Consider the following 19028-nt stretch of genomic DNA (forward strand, 5'->3'; position numbering starts at 1 on the left):
GCCAACACTTAGGAATTCTGGCTAACAAAGTTCACAGATGACTGCAAACTGGGAGCCATTATTGAATCCCCAAATGTTGTGGATACTCTAGAAAAGGACCTTACAGAAACAGATGCTTGGTGCCAGAGCCATGGGCTCAAACTCAGTTCCATGAAATGTATAGTTATCCCGTTTGGGGAAAAAACATGTACCCATTCTGGGACATGCTACACTTAAAGAAATCCCAATCCCTCAGAGCTACATGCTCCAGGGATCTAAACCTTGTCATCACAATAAACAAATGCTGGAGGGATAGGTTCCTGACTCAGAGACTGCCCAGACTCTGGAATAGACTGCCCATACATGTCAAGCAGACCGCCTCTTTGGCCCTCTTCAAACGGAACATTGACGATTGGATGGGAGAAAGAAATTAACCCCGGGGATTATGTCACTCACCCTGCTAGACAGGGGTCCAGGGTAGAAAATAGTGTGGAAGTAATAGCCAGGGAATTGTTATGGTTAGGCTTGTATAAGCCCTAGGGCCGATAGCCTAGTACCAACCTATGAACCTATAGTTAACAGACTGCTATCAGAAGGAAGAAGCCCTTGGGTCATTTTAGCTGTTGCCAAACAAACTTTGTGTCTGTGTGATACGCAAGTGTGTGCGCATCTGTGTGATAAGGGGAAAGTGTGTGCACGTTTGTGTGATAAAGGGCACTCTGCCAGTATCTGCTGAATTTTACAAAACCACTTATCTCTAAAGCTGTCCCAGCACAATCTGGTAGTTAGATGTAACTTTAAATACACTATACTGGTATGTTCTTCATATACTGAATTGATGGTCTGTTTTGTGATTTATGATTTAGTGTTGAATTGTCACTTAATTCCATTAGGTACTGGTGTGCCTTTGCTGGGTAATTTTTTACCTGTGGTTGTGGAACTGTGTAGTTATAAAGACAGGAAGAATTTGATTGTTCCCAGGTGGTGTGGGCATGGTTGCTTAACCCTCCCTTCAAAACCGTAACACCTTTAGTTTTGCAGCCATGTTTGGATGGATTTGGATCAGGGGTGATTGCAGTTTACAGGTCTCCTTTTTGCTGGGATTTATGTAAGACCCCTAAAGTGGGAAGGATGAAAGTTTAAAAATAAAACATCCTTCATGAAAGGTCTGAGGTGGAAGATTGTGTATGTGGTTATGCTGATAAGAACTGGAAATTCCTGTGTTAACACTAATGTACAGTAGACAGTTTATTGGACTGTGCTGTAGAAGCTGAATCTGTGGACAGGTTTACTGGGCTGTGTAAAGTAGGGCTCACTAGTGTTGGATTAACGTACTTTAATAATGTTGTAGGTGGAAAACTGTTCAATGGGTGCATTTCATGTACAATTTGAATGGAGCGGCTTGATGTGTAAGATCTGTATAGGCATGTGTTTCTGTTTCTGATGTCTGCACAGCCAAAGAACATAATTACTCGTGCATTCCTCGGACAAAGGCCTGGGGTCATTCTTGGTGTTGCCAAACAAACATGTGGTTATGTGTGTGGGTGGGCGAGTGAGTGTGGTGTGTGGGTGGGTGAGTGAGTGCGGTGTGTGGGTGGGTGAATGTGGGGAGTGAGTGTGGGTGGTGCGTTGATTGTAGGAGGGTGGTGAGTCAGTAAGGGTGGGTGGTGAGTTGAGTGTAGGTGGGTGGTGAGTCAGTAAGGGTGGTGAGTGTGAGTGGGTGTGGGTGAGTGTGGGTGAGGGTGGGTGAGTGGGTGTGGGTGGGTGAGTGGGTGTGGGTGGGTGAGTGGGTGTGGGTGGGTGAGTGGGTGTGGGTGGTGAGGGTGGTGGGTGAGTGTGGTGAGGGTGGTGAGTGAATGTGGGTGAGTGGGTGAGGTTGGGTGAGTGAGCTGAATGTGGGTGGGTGAGTGAGTTGAATGTGGGTGAGTGTGGTGGGTGAGTGAGTTGAATGTGGGTGGGTGTGGTGAGTGAGTGTGGGTGAGTGTGAGAGTGTGGGTGAGTGAGTGTGATTGAGGTGTGGTGTGGTGGATGAGGGTGAGTGTGGGTGAATGAGTGAGTGTGGGTGAGTGTCATTTTTGGATATAATTTCTAAATTTTGTAAACTTTGTTTTTGTATTGTCATATTGCTTTACATTGCCCTACCGGTATGTGACAAAGTACAGGCAGAAGCACAGTAACAGCTGCAAAATCTAAGAGCATAAATTTGCAATAACCATGCGTATACATTAATTGTATGTTTTTACATAAGAAGCAGATGTCTGTCACAATTAATCAACAACACTACATCAGATTACAAGTAGTATGCAATACCGTATTTTTTTAAATTATGCCTTAAAAATACATGTTGGTGCTGTCATGCAAGTCTGTGAAATATTTCATGTTTATAGTGTGTCATTTGTTAGCTATTTAACCAAACAGGAAGGAAAAATAAGTGGGAGTTTGATGCTTTGCAAAACGGTGATTATTCCCAGTGCTATGTAGCTTGGTTCTAAATTTGACAGGAGTAGTGCAACAAAAAAGTGTCCCACTGTAAGGAGGGAAAGGCTGACAACAAAACAGTACATTACTCTGGTCACCTGCTGTGAGCTGTCAATCACATGCAGATAATGGGGAGGGGAGATGCCTTGAAGAACTAGATTTCAGCCTTCACAAAAGAAAGCAAGTTAGCATTTCTAAGAAACAAAAGCAATAAAATGCACTTTTGAGTTCCATTCTGTAGCATTTGCAATGCTTGTTTGAAGTAATCATTGAACAAGGATAACATTTTAACCAAAAGTAGGGGACTTTAAGACAGCAGTGAATGCCTGTTAAGTCAATGAAGTGACAGCAGCTTAAGGGAAAACGTGGCAGATCGGATGCAATTTTTTGGAGACAAACAATGCATTCTGGGACACTTAGAGGCAGAGTAAACAGTCTGAAGTATTTCAAAATGCCAGCCCCCATGTGGTCAGAGTCAGAAATTGCATATAAAAATATCTAAAAAGCTCTAAATAGTCCCAGAGTGCTGTTAAAATGTAGGAAACACCTAACCATGATGAAATAAATATGTTTTTTGAGTCTGAGGGTGCGGTTGTCCTTTAAGACAGAAGTGACGAACTTCATGACACCCATGCAGACGGCCAATACAGTTACGACTGCTGAAATGCACTCTATAAGCACTTACATGAGTGCATGGATCGTGCTATCCCAAACAGAACCAAGAAGCTATCCTCCAAAATAAGGAAGCCAATCTGGTGGTCCCCTGCCATAAACAAACTGTACAACAGAAGGAAGAAACTGTTGCAAAAGAGAGTAAAATCCCATGAGTGGTGGAGCTCCCTGGTCAGCTTCAGTAAGACACTGAGATCCCTTATAAGAGCCTCCAAAGCTAGCTATGAAAGTAAAAATCACCACTGATTCTAAGGACAACCACAAAAGCATTCTATAGCTATGTCAAGAATCTCAATGGCAACACCCAGATCTGCTCTGAGTTGCAGCACAATGGCATGAAAATTACAGAACCAACTGATACTGCCAACATTCTGGCAGATAGGTTCAGTGCTAACTTTACCACCCTCTCGCACCCTAAAGGGCCCATATCTATACAGGAAGAATGCAGAGTCCCTGTAATCACAACTACACAGGTAAAAGCTGCACTCTCTAAAGCCAAAAACACAGCATCCATGGGACTGAACATCCCAGGCTGCATTTTACACGAACTTCAGAACGAACTGGCTCCCCACCTAAGCCCCATGTTCAATCATAGCCTCACATCAGGCTTTGTGCCCACTGAATGGCGCACAGCAACAGTTATCCCACTCCACAAAGAGGAAGCCACCACTGATCCTGGGAACTATTGTCCTATTAGCCTGATGAGTTTGGTCTGCAAGGCCATGGAACGTATCATGGAACTCAAAGACATTGGTAACCTCCAAACTGTGGACCCCACCCAGTTCGGGTTTGTGAAAGGCAGATCATGCATCCTGAACCTAATAGACTTCTCTGAGGCAGTCGATGAGGCTAAGGTGGTTCACACAGCCTATCTTGACCTCGCCAAGGCTTTTTACACCATCCCCCATTCTGGAATTATAGATAAACTCACTAAACTAGGTATAAATCCCTATGTCACAAGATGGGTTGCCAACTGACTCACTGACAGAACCCACACTGTAAAAGTTGCAGACTCCAAATCTGACATCAAACCAGTGACAAGTGGAGTACCACAGGGTTCAGTCCTGGGACCTCTCCTGTTTGGTATCTACTTCTCTGAAGTACAAGCTAACACAGTAGGCCTCTGGCTAATGAAGTTCGCAGATGACTGCAAACTAGGAGCCATAGTTGAGTCCCCAAATGATGTGGACATCCTACAGAAGGGCCTCACTGAGACAGATGCCTGGTGCTAGAGCCATGGCCTCAAGCTCGATGCCAAAAAGTGCAGTGTCATCCCCTTTGGTAAAAACTCTGTACCAGTGAGCTACCACACAGGTGGTAGTCTACTTAACACAGAATGTGTGATGAGACCTTGGGACCCAGGTGGACAGTAGTCTCTCCTTTTATAATCACATCGCTACAGTAGTCAGGAAGTCCTTCTACGTGGCACACATCACAAAAGGGTTCTCATCCAGGAAAAAAAAAGGTCATTGTTCCCCTTTACTTGACACTCATTAGACCCATTATAGAGTACAATGCCCCTTTTGGAAAGTACCTCACAAGACATTTGCATCAGCTGGAAAGGCCGAAGTACCTCACAATGAAAATTACTGGCCTCAAACAGATGCCCTACACTGACCATCTAAAAAAAATTCCAGCTTTACTCCGTAGCATATCGCCTACTCAGAGGTGATTTCTGCCCAACATATAAAGCTATGTCAAACCCAGAGCTGTTGGACATGCTACACCTAAAGAAATCCCAATGCGCATACCAGTCAATGACACACAAGCTGCATACTCAAACTTGGCAGTTTTTTTCAGGTGTTCCATTCTAAGTGAATGGAAGTCTAGTCTAACAACAAATGGTAGGGCTATTTGTTCTCAGTCTGTGCATTATGGGACAGATTTAGCTTTCCAAAGGAATCACGATGTCTGCCCCCATGAGGGCAGAAAAGAGTAAAAACAAAATAAAATTAGGAATGAGTACTTATTTTGCTGCAGGCAGCTTTGGGAGGTGTAGTAAATCATGGCAAGATAAAAAATATGTTTTCTTCATCATTTGTCCGTAGTGGTCCTTTAAGAGCAGAAAGAGGATCAGTCAGTCTGGGGCTGGTTTCTCCCTCTCTCTCAAGATCCCCAATAAGACTCCCCACTGGCACAACTATATGGTTAAGATCTCAGCAGAGTGGTCAAGCCAAAACCTCCAACACCCTTCTCTGTCTAACCAGTGCTTCGTGTCCCTGCCCAAGTAGTTGACACACACACACACAGATTTGATTTATATACAAACACTCCTGGGGAAGACTGGCACAGGTTCACTAGGTATGCCCCCTTCTTCCCAGACTATACAGTAGTACCAGCTGCCACCAACCACTCTTACCCATCAACTAGTATAAGGCCCTTACAAAGGGTGACCAATTCTACTGTGTAATGTTACTATTATCCAAATGGTGTGACCAAAACTTAAGGCTATTTAAGAGTGGCTACAGTGTCACCAAATAGATATGCAAGTACTCTTAAGATCTTAAATATCTCTAAACAAACCAGCCACCATTAAAAGGTTTAAATATATTTAATAATAAATAAAAGCACAAGACAATACTCAATAACTCAACACACTGACAGTTCTGAATCACAGGAAATACTTTAAAACAACACTGCAGGACAGTCTCACAAATACAGAAAACATCTAAACTAATCTTTACTGTATTCCTATCTACATCCAAGAGATACTATGCCCTAAATGACTTGCTTACAGAGCAAGACAAATGCTGGTGTGAGGATGTTTCTAGGTGCAAAGACAAATACAAAATGCACAGCCTTTCTCAGAGAGGGTTCTTAAATAATACACATCACTGCTGGCTTAGCTGGATGACATCACTATTTGATACCTCTGCCTTCAGTTCCCAGGCTAACAGAAATACTCATTCTCTTAGAAGCTTGCCTGGAACTGGAAGCCATAAAACAGTTAAACACTTACCTTTGAAAACTGTAATTATGTCCGTTTCCAGATAATAAAAAGAATTTCTAGCTGCAGACATGGTCTCTGTGTTAACTAACTTTATAGCACAGTCGTAAACAATTTCAACTTATTTTCTCAGAGTTTTGCAAGTTAACTCTCTATGTTCCAACTTCTACCATGAAAACATACATTTGCACAGGCATATAGTGTATACACATTTCTCTTTTCCAGCAGGTTACATTTGTAAGACAAGCAAACAAATTATATTACTATTCCCAAGTGACAGAATTATTTACAAAATTCCAGCTAGCTGGGCTATCAGCCTTCATACTATGCAATCCTTTTTTCTGTGGAGCTTTCCTCCCCAGGCCAGGCCTCCGCTGAAAAAGAGCACTAGCTCAGTCCGACTTTCCCGGCCAACAAATGTCAAATAAATAAATCATAAATCCTTAACTACAGACACTCAATATATAACACTCAGCAATGTTCTGAGTAATGGTACTGCTCACTCTGACCATAAAGATATTGCTTATACTTGCAGAATAACTTATCGCGTATTTCTCACCCGAAATTGGGATTAAGTCCCACAAATTGCAGAGTTCTCCCTCCATTGATTGCTCAATATGTCCTAATTGCACTCAGTAAAGCTAAAAATACCAGCTGTATGGGACCTAGCAATATAGCTCCATTGTTTAACAGCTCCAAAAATACACTCTGAACTCCTAAAACTGCTCAACTTAAAGTACAGAATGCTCTTGTGATATGGAAAATGGCTAATGTGATCCTACATAAACCTAGCCCTCCCTCAGATCCCACAACTACAGACCCATCAACCTAAAAACTTAACTTACACAGCCATAGAACGCATATTTGACCTCATAAGCTCCTAAACAAAGAAAAATCTTACAGCTCTAGATGCGGAACAATATAGTTTCATCAAAGGGAGACTGCATCATCTTAATTCAGCAAACTTCAAGTCACTGAAGCTGTAGGCAGTGGCAGGGCAGTCCATATAGCATACCTGGAACTGATCAATGCCTTTGACACTATTTCCTATGCCAGAATTGTAAATAAGCCTTAAGTCATACAATGGGAAGCAAACTGGTGGACAGAGATCATGTAATGATAGGGTCCACTTCAGAAAGCAGAGAGGTGAGAAGCGACATTTCTCAGGACTCTACAGGTAAGACACTTCGTTTAGGATCTACAAGGACATTGTTCTGTGTAAGTACCCAGACATATAGCTGGCTAAATTTACTGAGGACTGCAATGTGGGTAATGTCATTTGATCAGCATCTGGCATGTTATGATAGCAAGGGCTAAATTATACAGACCAGTGGCGTATTAGAAAGTGGCTTAAATGAAATGAAAAGGGTAGCTCTGTTTCCTTTGGTAAAAGAATCTTGGCAACAGCTTTTAGTACAGACAACACCCCACCCCATAAATATATGGTCCGAGGTATTGGCACCTTCGCAGACAACTGCCTATCCTTTGATCACCATATACTTAACCTATATATATCAAGCTGTATGTTTAATACCTAAGCTTTTACTTTTCTTGGTGGTTTTGCTATGCATCTGCTGTGTTCTGACTGTGTACAATTGAAGATATTGATGTTTCTATGGTTTAACTGACGTCTCCTTTATTGGTTACCCCAAGTCCCATGTCATGGCTGAAGAGAGACCCTGGACCTCTGCACCTACTAAACAGCTAATTAAATTAGGGGCACCTCACCCATGTCAAAAGTTATTCCTCTACACTCTTCCCTGGGCAGATCAATTACAAAATATAACACCCTTTTTAGAATGCAACTATAATCACCACACAGCTGGAAAGACCCCCAGAAGTTCATAACTAAAAAACATCACTACCCTTGGCCATCAAGAAATGCTTTAAGCTCTATCCGCACACTTCTGCGTCTTAGTATCTCTTGTGTATAGTTATGTCTAGCATTCTGGCCGTTAAAAAAAACAAACCCTTCTTGATCTCCTAAACCTCAACAAAAGCTCAAAGACTTGAAACTCCAGCAGCAAATAAATGAGGCTTGCTGGACAGACTTATTACTAAACACATTAGTCAGTGTGACCAAATTACTCAGGACCAGTGTCGATGCAACACCCCAACTCCATGTAAAAATGGGAAAGAGGGTGTTTATTACTACAACTTCCCCAGCTCTGAAATGTTACTCTGTTACAGACAACACCCTTGCTTCTTTAAAGGCAAACCATGATGAATGGATAGGTGGCCATAAAAAAAAAAATTTCAGCCCAGGCCTTGCTTTACTCTCTTGAAGGCAGAACATGCCCTATGAGGGTTGATATTGGCAAGGTGACTGCAGTCAATGGACTGACTCTTCCTTGGAAGTTCTTTGAAAGACCCTATTAACTCATTTGTAGAAGACATCTTTATAATGAAAACATTAAGAGTCCCTACCATTTAGCAGTTCTGTAGAATTGATTAAGTATACATAAAAACACAACAGTATCTGTGCCAGGCCTAATGGACAAACACACTATACTCAATGAAATGTAACCAAGCAACTAGCAGTTTCAAAATAGTGAGCACTGAAGCATACACCATGTCTACTTTACATAGGATTCCTGCATATACAAATGTCACTGCAATATCAGCACTGCCCTTCCTTGAGGAACAGAGAAGTAATGAACAAAGCAACTTCACTATTAAATAATCCCAATTACAAGTGCGTGGTACAGTGCTCCTCCAAGAAAGATCCTAACTAATTTAACAGATTAAGTCTGATGAATTGAACACTTCGGGTCTATATTAGAAGCCCGAAAATCCATTTGAGCGAATCAGAAGAGAGAGACATATTGCGCGAACGTCCAAAACCGCAAAATTCGAAATGTCGATTTGTCGTGGTTGGCCCATCTGCGATAGCTACAGACCTTAGGGTTAGGGTGTGGGTTAAGGTAAGTGCATAGATAGTAATGTATGTAAGGTTTAGTGTAGGGTTAGAAGTAGGGTTTGGTTAGTGTATGTATGTGGTTTATTATGTTTGGGTAGGTAGTAAGTAGAGGGCAGTGGGGTTGGCCGACTGACTATTCGAGATTTTACATTTCATGGTTTAGGTGGTTCAGCGTATTTGCGGTTCGGGCTATATGTGCCGCTGTTGTGGTATTCGCTCAAAAGGGTTTTCGTGTTTTTAATATAGACCCAAACACTTCCTGGTAATTTATCACCTCAGACTCTAGACAGAAACACTGCCTAGGACAGAGAGAACTGAGGAGTCCAGCACTGAGGTGTTGGCAGGCACCCCATTTGCAAGAATCTTCTTTGGGATGCACAAGAAAAGTTTCTTCCATCACCAGTGACATGAAAGCTTGTTGGTACACACTTGTAAAATCAAAATGGGTAGGTGGGGGAATATGAATCTTGATATTTTGTTAGAATCACAGGAAATGAAAGAAAGTCATACAAGACTCTTCTCTGCTAGGACAGGGAGCACATCTACCAGTATTACTCCGCTTGCCATGCTGAAATGAGCAAAACAGGAGGAGGACTAAGTTTTCTTGTAGGGTTAACTGGTCAATGGGTGCCCCATTCAAGGAATAATCTGAGCACGATTCATGAATTCTCAGCTTCAGGAAAAGAAAGGGAGATATAAATCAGGGAAGCCCCCCACACACTCATCACCTGGAATAAGAACAGCTGTTAATGGAAAACACCCCAAACTATTATCCACTCCCAAGCGTGCGTTAGCTCACTGCATAGATTAGAAGATTGTACTACTCTACATGGAATACACATGAAAGCCAGGATGTATGACAACAGGCACACTAATGCCAGGATGTATAAAAGGAAGGGCTTTGGTCTCAGATCTGCCTTACAGCACCTTTAGAGCAAGGAATACTGCCTGTAGCGCTGTCAGGTGTGTGTGAAGCTCTCCTTCTCCCAAGGGCCTTGTTTCCATGAACCATTTAGAAGAGGTGAATTATCCCCATCAATGAAGCATTGTCACAAAGACATCATATACACGGCTGCAGAAAAGGTATGCCCACCCCCAAAGTGATTGGTGGAAACCACCAGTCCAAAGCCAGAGGGGTTTGATACGATCAGCAGAAAATGTGCAGGCAAATTATAACTATGGAAACACTGAAATGTGAACACCAACTACAATATTCCTTAAGCACGTGAATTATAACTAAAAGATTTGGGCTGCAAACAAGCTCATCAAACTTCTAAAAGCATGGCTCAGAGAAGAGCAGTCTAATTTCATGGAGGTTTTTGCAGGGCCTGGACCTATAGCACACTAAAGAAAACTTGTTACAAGGAGCTCCTCTGCAGGAATATCAGAAACCATACATCCAGGTTAAGAAAAAGGTACTGTTCCATAGGTTCATAGTCGTTTACTAGGCTAATAACCATAAGGGCGTTTTTAAGCCTAGCCATGCATCCTAAACATCAGGCAAGTTCTCATACCCTTGAAAAGTGTAAACAGGGGCTTGGGAGATGAACCATTATAGGTTGCCTGTGTCCATTAGACAGAGGTGCCAAACCAGAGATGAATTTCTTTTTCCCCATCCAATTGTCCCAGTTACACTTGAATTGGGTTAAAGAGAACTCCTTCACATGGAAGGGGAGCCTGTTCTAGAAAAGAGGTAGTTCCTGGGATACATACTTGTCTCTCCAGCAGGTCCTATTTAGATCACAGGCAAGGTTCAATCTTTAGAAAGTACAGTTTTGTACCTACCATAAATGTAGATGTTCGAGGATTCCCTTGCTGCAGTCCTGACAATTGGGTATAGTCCGCGTCCCAGTCGGCCCGAATACCAGAGTATAAGGCTGACGTCGGTCATGGCGCCTTAGACTGACGTCAGTACGTCAGGGTACTAATGCGCATGACCGACGTCATTTCCTCAGTCTTTTCTTGCCCCAGATGTCAGAAGACCCAAAAAGACAAGTCCCAAAAACAACCTGCACCAAAAAACATGTACAATATATACAGTAATATATACAAAAATATAAGCATGTAAACTGACCTACACAACCACCCTGAAACACAGAGGGAAGGAGGGAGGTAAATTGGACTGCAGCAAGGGAATCCTCGAACATCTACATTTATGGTAGGTACAAAACTGTACTATGTTCTTCGCCTTCCCTTGCTGCAGTCCTGACAATTGGGTAGAATCCCAAAGCAGAGGTAAGGGAGGCTGGCAAATTATAAAGTAGCAGGAGCTGACAACATGCCTTGTAAAACAGCTGTGGCAAAACCAGCTCTAGTCTTAGAGTATATAGGCAGGTGATAATGCCTAGAGAAAGTATGCACTGAACTCCAAGTAGCTGCTTCCAGAATATCCTTAGTTGCCACCCCTTAGAAATGCTGTTGAAGTGGCAGTAGCCCTAGTGGAATGAGGCCTAATCCCAGCTGGAACCTCTTTGCCATGATGGGAATAACAAAATGCAATGCAAAAGCCAATCCACCTAGAAATAGTTTGTTTTGACACAGGCTTGCCCTGTGAACTTAAAGCAAAAGAAACAAGTAACTGCTGAGACTGCCTAAAATCTTTAGTCCTGCTCAAATAATAACGCAATTGCCTGTGTACATCTAAAGTGTGCAAAATCTTTTCCCCTTTATTTTGAGGATCTGCAAAAAAACGTAGGCAAATGAATAGTTTGGTTTAAAGCCACACTAGAGACCACCTTAGGCATAAAGGAAGGATTAGTACGTAATGATACCCTGTCCTTATGGAAAATCAAAAAGGGCTCTACTGCCATAAGGGCCTGCAACTCAGACACCCTTCTTGCAGAAGTAATAGCCAACAGAAAAGCAGTCTTCCATGACAAATATTTCAATTCAGCAGTAGCTGCAGGCTCAAAAGGTTGTAGAGTAAGTTTTTCCAACACAAAATTGAGATCCCAAGCAGGAGTAGGAGCTCACGTGGGGGTCTTATATTCTTTGCCCTCTAAGAAACTGCTTGAACAAAGGATGCGAAAACAAAGGTGGGTCACAATCATAGTGAGCTGAAATTGCTGCAGCATGAATCTTTATGGAAGAGAAAGACAAACCTTTGTCCAATAATTCAGTAAGATATTGAAGAGCCACACTCAAATTAGGCTCTGAAATCTCCAAATTCTTTGCTGTACTCCAAAATAAAAATCTCTTCCATTTTTCTGTACACTCTCCTAGTACTAGGCCTTCTAGCTTCCATAATCACATTTAAAACTTGTTGAGGAAGCTGAGACCTACCATGCTTCAACACAGAATATGCCAAGCTGTGAGATGAAGAGATTGAAGCTTGACATTGAGCAGATGACCGTCCTTCTGAGATAACAGATGAGGAATCAGAGGTAAAGGCCATGGAGGCTTCTTTACAAGACTCCTTAGAAGTGGGTACCAGTGTTGCCGAGGCCAATCTGGAGCTATCAAAATCATCCTTGGCCTGTCCTGTCTGACCTTTAGTAATACCTTTGGAAGAAGAGGTAGAGGTGGAAAGGCATAGACATGAAGGTTTTTCCAACTGAAAGACAGAGCATCCACTTTCCAAGCTGTGTGATGAAACCCCTTTGTGCAATACTTTGGCAGCTGGTGGTTTAGTGGAGAAGCGAACAGATCTATGTCTGGAGTTCCCCATGACACTGTCAATTTCTGAAATACATGAAGATCCAGTTTCCACTCGTGGGGATCCATGATTTGTCTGCTTAATACATCTGCTAGGGAGTTCTGTGCTCCTGGCAGAAACCTTGCCTGAAGAGTCAGTTGCAGGCTTAACGCAGTCTCCCATAAAATCATTGCTTGCCTGCATAGAGGATAAGAATGTGTTCCCCCTTGCTTGTTGATGTACCACATGACAGTTGTGTTGTCTGTCAGAATCAACACCTGCCCTGGAAGAAGTAACTCCTTGAACGCCATTAATGCAAACTGGACTGCTAACATCTCCTTCATGTTGATATGTAGATGCTGTAGTCTGGCAGGCCACTTGTCTTGTATCCACTTTCCATTTAGATGAGCTCCTCAAGCAGTGTCCGAGGCATCTGTCGTTAAAATCTGACTCGCCTCTGGCCGGGTCACAGAGAGTCCCTTGTTTAGGTGACATTCCTGAGCCCACCACAAGAATTCCTTTTGAAGGCAAGGTATTATTTGAATGACAGTGTCCAAATCTTGGCAGTGCTGTGTCCATACATTTTGAGATACCATTGCAGCTTCCTCATATGCAGTTTGGCATTGGGAAGCACCAGAATACAAGATGCCATGAACCCTAATGCTTGAAGGACTGTCCTTGCAGTCAGCACGGACTGATGAGATAGTTGATGGAAGTAAAGTGACAGACTCTTTTGTTTGTCCGGGGTTAAAAGGCCATCTGGGCTGCTGTATTCAGTCTCACACCCAGAAAGCACATGTCTTGAGAGGGTACTAGACTGGACTTTATTTCGTTCACAGAATACCCTAGGCATCTTAGCACTGCTATGACATATTCCAGATGCTGTAGAAGGTGTTCCTTTTCTTGAGCCAGAATCAGGCAGTCGTCCAAGTAAGGATAAATTTGAATGCCTTGAAGCCTGAAGTAAGCTATCACTGGAGCCAGAACCTTTGTGAATACTCTGGGCGCAGTAGATAAGCCAAAGGGCAATGCAGAGAACTGATAATGAAAATTTCCAGTTCGAAACCGCAGATACTTTCTGCAACTTAGCCTTATGGGCACATGAAGGTAAGCTTCCTTGAGATCCAAAGTTACCATCCAGTGATCCTTGCCCAGCAGAGGTAACAGTTGCTGTAACGTCAACATCTTGAACTTGGGAATGTCCAGATAAGTGTTGAGGATAGATAAATCCAAAATTGGTCTCCACGTGTTCCCCTTCTTTGGTACTAGGAACAGGCGAGAATAAAATCCGAAGCCCCTTTCTGACCCAGGGACTGGCTGAATAGCCCCTATCTGGAGTAACTGAGAAACTTGCTTGTGAGCCTCTTTTCTTTGTGGAGGAGGAACATCTGGCATGCCTTTGAAAGGGGCATTGTGTGGAAATAAAATCTGTACCCGTGATGAATGATATCCAGCACCCATCTGTCTTGAGTGATTAAATCCCAATTTTCTTTGAAAAGAGACAATCTTCCTCCCAAAGGAGCTGCCAGACGAGAGTCCACTGGCAGCTGAAAAGGCAGGTCATTGGTTCTGCTTACGAAAGGACTGACCCCTGCCCTCACCAGAAGTCTGAGCAGGTGAACTGTCTGATCTAGGCCTAAACGAACCTTGAGCCCTGCCCCTACCACGTCTAGACCTACCCCTAGACTGGGAACCATAAGCAGGATATGTCCACCCCTTAGCAGGCCAATTTCTACTAAACTTGGAGGCTGCACCTGCAAAAATCTTTAACAGTCTGCATAGACTTAGCTTTGTCCTCCATTTTCTTTAAAACTGCTTCCACAGGCGGTCCAAACAACACATCAGACTGTAAAGGAGCATCCAAAATCCTGGTCTTAACATGCTCAGCTAAATTCTGATCCTTCAACCATGCATGTCTGCGAAGAACAGAACTAGTAGCAGCCACCCTCGAGGAGGCCTGAACAGCATCAAAACCACACTGCAAAGAATGCTTACCCACTTGTTCAGACACATGAACCAAATCCAGCAATTCTTTACACTCAATACCTTCCGCCAAAGCATCCACCTTAGATTTCAATTGTGAAAGGAGATAATTTTGATATTTCAGCATATGAAATTGACAATTCAACGCCCTCATGGCTAGAGTGGAAGAAGTATATACTTTCTTACCCCACCTATCCAAAGCCCTTGCCTCTTTATCAGAGGGTACAGGATTTTTAACCACAGAAGCTTTAACACCTTTAGGCCCCTGAGAAACAGTTTCTGGGTCCGCCCTGGGACTCTTAAACAAATACTTATGAGCTTCGGGCACCCTATAATACCTATCAGGCTTAACAGGAGCAGGAGGCAAGGAATCAGGGTTCAGAGAAGCCTCTGCGAAAACATCCTCCACCACATTCAACACAGGAGGAATAGCTAAGGGCCTATGCTGGGGCAAAAACAAGAATTCCCTAAGCCTTTTTCTGGAGTCAGAGTAATCTTGGCCTTCCCATTTAAAGTGCTCCCTCATGGAGTGAAGAGTCTCTGAAAATGAAAAATCCTCAGGAGGAGAAGCTGAAGGAGTGGAATCATCCACATCAGAATCAGAATAAGTAGGAAACTCTTGCAAGTCTTCCACAGAAGACTCTGAAGCCTGTGAACACTGTTCAAAACTATCAAACTCCTGTTCCACCCTAGGCCTCTTATCAGGTGGGGGCATAGAACCTCTAATCAGAGTAATCAAATCTTCTGCCATTTTAAGCATATGTTTCTTAGGCACAGAGCCCGAAATGCTAGGAGAAGCCCCTACAGAAGCTGAACTTGGCCTTCCTCTAAAAGAAGCTTTGGCAACAGAAGGAGAGGCCCTAACTACCTTGGGAAGAGAGGGAAGAACAGTTACCTGAGAAGCCCACTCAGCCTGGCGTACTTCCTGAGAGGACACATCGTGTAACAGTAAAGTATCTGCCTGAGACACCATAGAGACTCCTGGCAAAACCTCTGGCTCGGCTGAGCCTTCTAAAGGACCGACGTCCGGGACTGCCGGTTCCTCACCCCTAGACTTCACTGTTTTGTCCTTGCGCTTCTTAGATGAAGCAGGCGCCGGAGCATCCGGCGGCATAGTATAATTGCAACGCTTCCCAAACACTAACCTAGCACAATCAAGCCTCCTCTTAATAGTGCGCTTGTTAAATCTAGCACAAGAGCGGCAACCAACAACGTCGTGCTGAGGCCCTAAACAAGGTATACACAATGTATGATAATCCCTATGCGGTATCTGCTTCCCACAAGAAATACAGTTATTCACTTTTTCTGACATCCGGTTAAATACTGAGGCAAGAAAAAACCAAAATGTTCTAACGGGTTACTTAGCCAACTCTGTATTCGGTCTGAAACTCCGGTCGAAAATCTCAGAACGCCAACCTGCACTCGCAAAATTGCTTCTGCATCGGACCATGCGGCAAAAAAGACTGAGGAAATGACGTCGGTCATGCGCATTAGTACCCTGACGTACTGACGTCAGTCTAAGGCGCCATGACCGACGTCAGCCTTATACTCTGGTATTCGGGCCGACTGGGACGCGGACTATACCCAATTGTCAGGACTGCAGCAAGGGAAGACGAAGAACATCAGGTAATTCTGGTGCTGTTTTGCAGCTATGCATAAGGTCCAAAGTGGCATCTGACAATGCCTTGTATGCCAGGGACGGACTTCCCCCTCAACAGCCTGTAGGAGAAAGAATACAGGGATAGGGCCTTGAGGTGGTCTGCACAGAACATGTTACTTATGCCCTGTATTCTTTTAGTGAGGAACCTCTGTGGATGTTCCAGTTGTTGGAGATGCCTGGTTAGGTACATATCAAAGGAGGCACTGTACTCATGACCGGTCTAATGAATGCCAAATACATTAGACCTACATGCCATACCTTTGTTTATAAGTTGCACAAAATAGATTGATTAATTTCCTCACTACTGCAGATACATGGTGGTCAAAGGCTAAATTACTGTCTATGCATGTCCTGATTATTGGGTCAACCCTTAGGGGTGTGTTGACAATACGAGTTACCAAGGGTAGAGGACTTTCCAACGGATATTATTATGCATTCTTTGGCATTTAATTTTAGTCCATGTCTGGGTCAGCCCTTCCTGGAGAGCATCTGTGTTGCTGAAGGATTCAGTGAAAGCTTCTAATTTGCAATCTTCTGCAGATTTAGTTATCCACAGGCCACTGACATTGTCCTTTACTTCAAAGTAAATGCCAAAAAGGAGAGGTCCCATGACTGACTCCCAAGTGACTCTGCTTGTAAATGGCCTCTTTGTAGAGCTGGACTCCCAAATTCTAACCTCCTAGGTCCTGTCTGTGAGCCAGTTTCTATCCACCAGGTGACATAAGGATTTGTATCCAACCTCAAGTTTGTCAACAATGCCAAAGTGAGGTATTGTGTCAAATACCTTGGCCAGGTCAAGGTAGGCAGTGTGAACCATTTTGTCCTCATCCATTACTTTGCTGGTTTCTCAAAGAAGTCCACCAGGTTAAGTAGGCATGGCCTGCTCTTGAAGAAACCAAAATGGTTTGGGTCTAGTGTCTGGGGATTTCCTATATCATCGATCATTTCTGTAATTGTTTCCATACTTTTGCAGATAATTCTACTGAGACTTATGGATCCATAGTTTCCAGGGTCTGTAGATGGCCCACCTTTGTGCAGAGGAGGGATAACACGAAGTTATGTACTCACCATAACGTTCGATGTATGTAGTCCATCTCGCCTCACATTCTTACCAGTGGGTTCGGAGCCGAATATCGGCTCCAACTCGGCCGATTTTTACTAGCTCAAAGTCTCTCATTGGCTGGGCTAAGAGGGTATCCCAAGGTGCACTGCTCCCTATCCCCAGATCTAGTTTGCTGAGAAACAATGTATACATTTCATACACACCTCACATGCATATAAAACAGTCACTAAAGAAAGGGACTCGGCAGGTGACAACCTATACTCTAAATCTTATGCTCCAAATCCTCCAGGCAGGGGGAAGGTGGGAGGGTAAGTAAGGATGTGAGGCGAGATGGACTACATACATCGCACGTTATGGTGAGTACATAATTTCTTGATGTTATGTAGTCCTATCTCGCCTACATTCTTACCCATGGGACAGTATCCCTAGCACCTACATCCTGGGTGGTTCATCGGAAAATACTCCTGAGAACTGTGGACCCAAAGGAAGATCTGCCCCTGGAAACCACGTCCAATTTGTAATGAGAAACAAAGGTATGGGGAGAAGCCCAAGTAGCTGCAGCACATATATCATCCATTGACAATCTAGCTTGATAGGCTGTGGATGTGGAAACAGCCTGCGTAGAATGTGCCTTGACTGGAAATGGCAAATTTTTATCTCCTGAGTGATAGATGAAAGAGATGCAACTGGCTATCCATTTAGACAGAGTAACCTTGGATATTGGAGAACCCAATCGGTTTTCCAAAAAGGACAGAGTTGGTCAGACTTCCGGATATCCTTTGTCTGGTGTAGACAGATGCGTAACTGTCTATGCACATCCAATTGGTGAAATCTAAATTCTGCCTTGTTAGAGAAGTGGGGAAAGAATACTGGCAGCTCAATGGACTGATTAATGTTAAGACACAGAAGCCACTTTAGGAAGAAATGATGGGTTTTGGTCTAAGAGAGACCCTATATTTGTGAAAGATTAAATATGGGGGCTTGATGGAGAGGGCTTGAATTTCAAAGACCCGCTGAAGTGATTGCTATTAAAAATGCTGTTTTCCATGTCAAGAATTTTAACTCACAGGTAGCTGCAGGTTCGAAAGGTGGCGGTGTGAGTGCTCGGAGAACAAAATTGAGTTCCCAGGGCATGATGAGTTTGGACACTGGGGGACGAAGTAAGAGAGTACCTTTGAGGAATGCTTTGCATAGTCTGTGGGCCATAAGACTAGGTTCATTCGCTATGTGGAAATTAGATATTGCCGCCAGTTGAACTTTGATGGTGGCTGATGCGGATCCCCGATAGAACAGCGTAGACAAGAATTCCAGAACTGAATCTATTGGGGCTGTATAAGGATAGATACCTCTAGTACGAGCCCAGATGGAAAACCTTTTCCATTTGCTAGAGTAAATCTTCCTAGTGGTTGGCTTATGGGGAAGACTATAGAATATGGACCACCTCCGGTGAAAAATGATGACGTCTGACTAGCGATGGAAGTGGAGCAGCCAGGCTGTCAACTGGAGATTCCTCAGAGAGGGGTGGAACTGTTCCGACATGTGTCTCAGTAAATCTGGTAGACGGTCCAGAATCCAAGGAGGGTCCACAATGTATGGTTGAAGAAAGGGAAACCATATTTGACGAGGCCAATTTGGGGCAATCAGAATCATTCTGCTTCCCAAGGATTGAGCTTTCTGAATCACCCTCGAGAG

At 43.5% G+C, this 19028-nt stretch overlaps 1 protein-coding gene across 1 annotated transcript in view; it reads right to left on the reverse strand.

The window, feature by feature from the left end:
* The window catches only part of NCAPD2 (non-SMC condensin I complex subunit D2), a 1714408-nt gene that overhangs the window by 524225 nt on the left and 1171155 nt on the right, over positions 1-19028 (reverse strand). The gene's annotated exons all lie outside the window — the stretch shown is intronic.

Source organism: Protopterus annectens, chromosome 8.part0, assembly GCF_019279795.1.
Source record: "Protopterus annectens isolate FY-2018-M chromosome 8.part0, PAN1.0, whole genome shotgun sequence".
Classification (NCBI taxonomy): Eukaryota; Metazoa; Chordata; order Ceratodontiformes; family Protopteridae; genus Protopterus; species Protopterus annectens.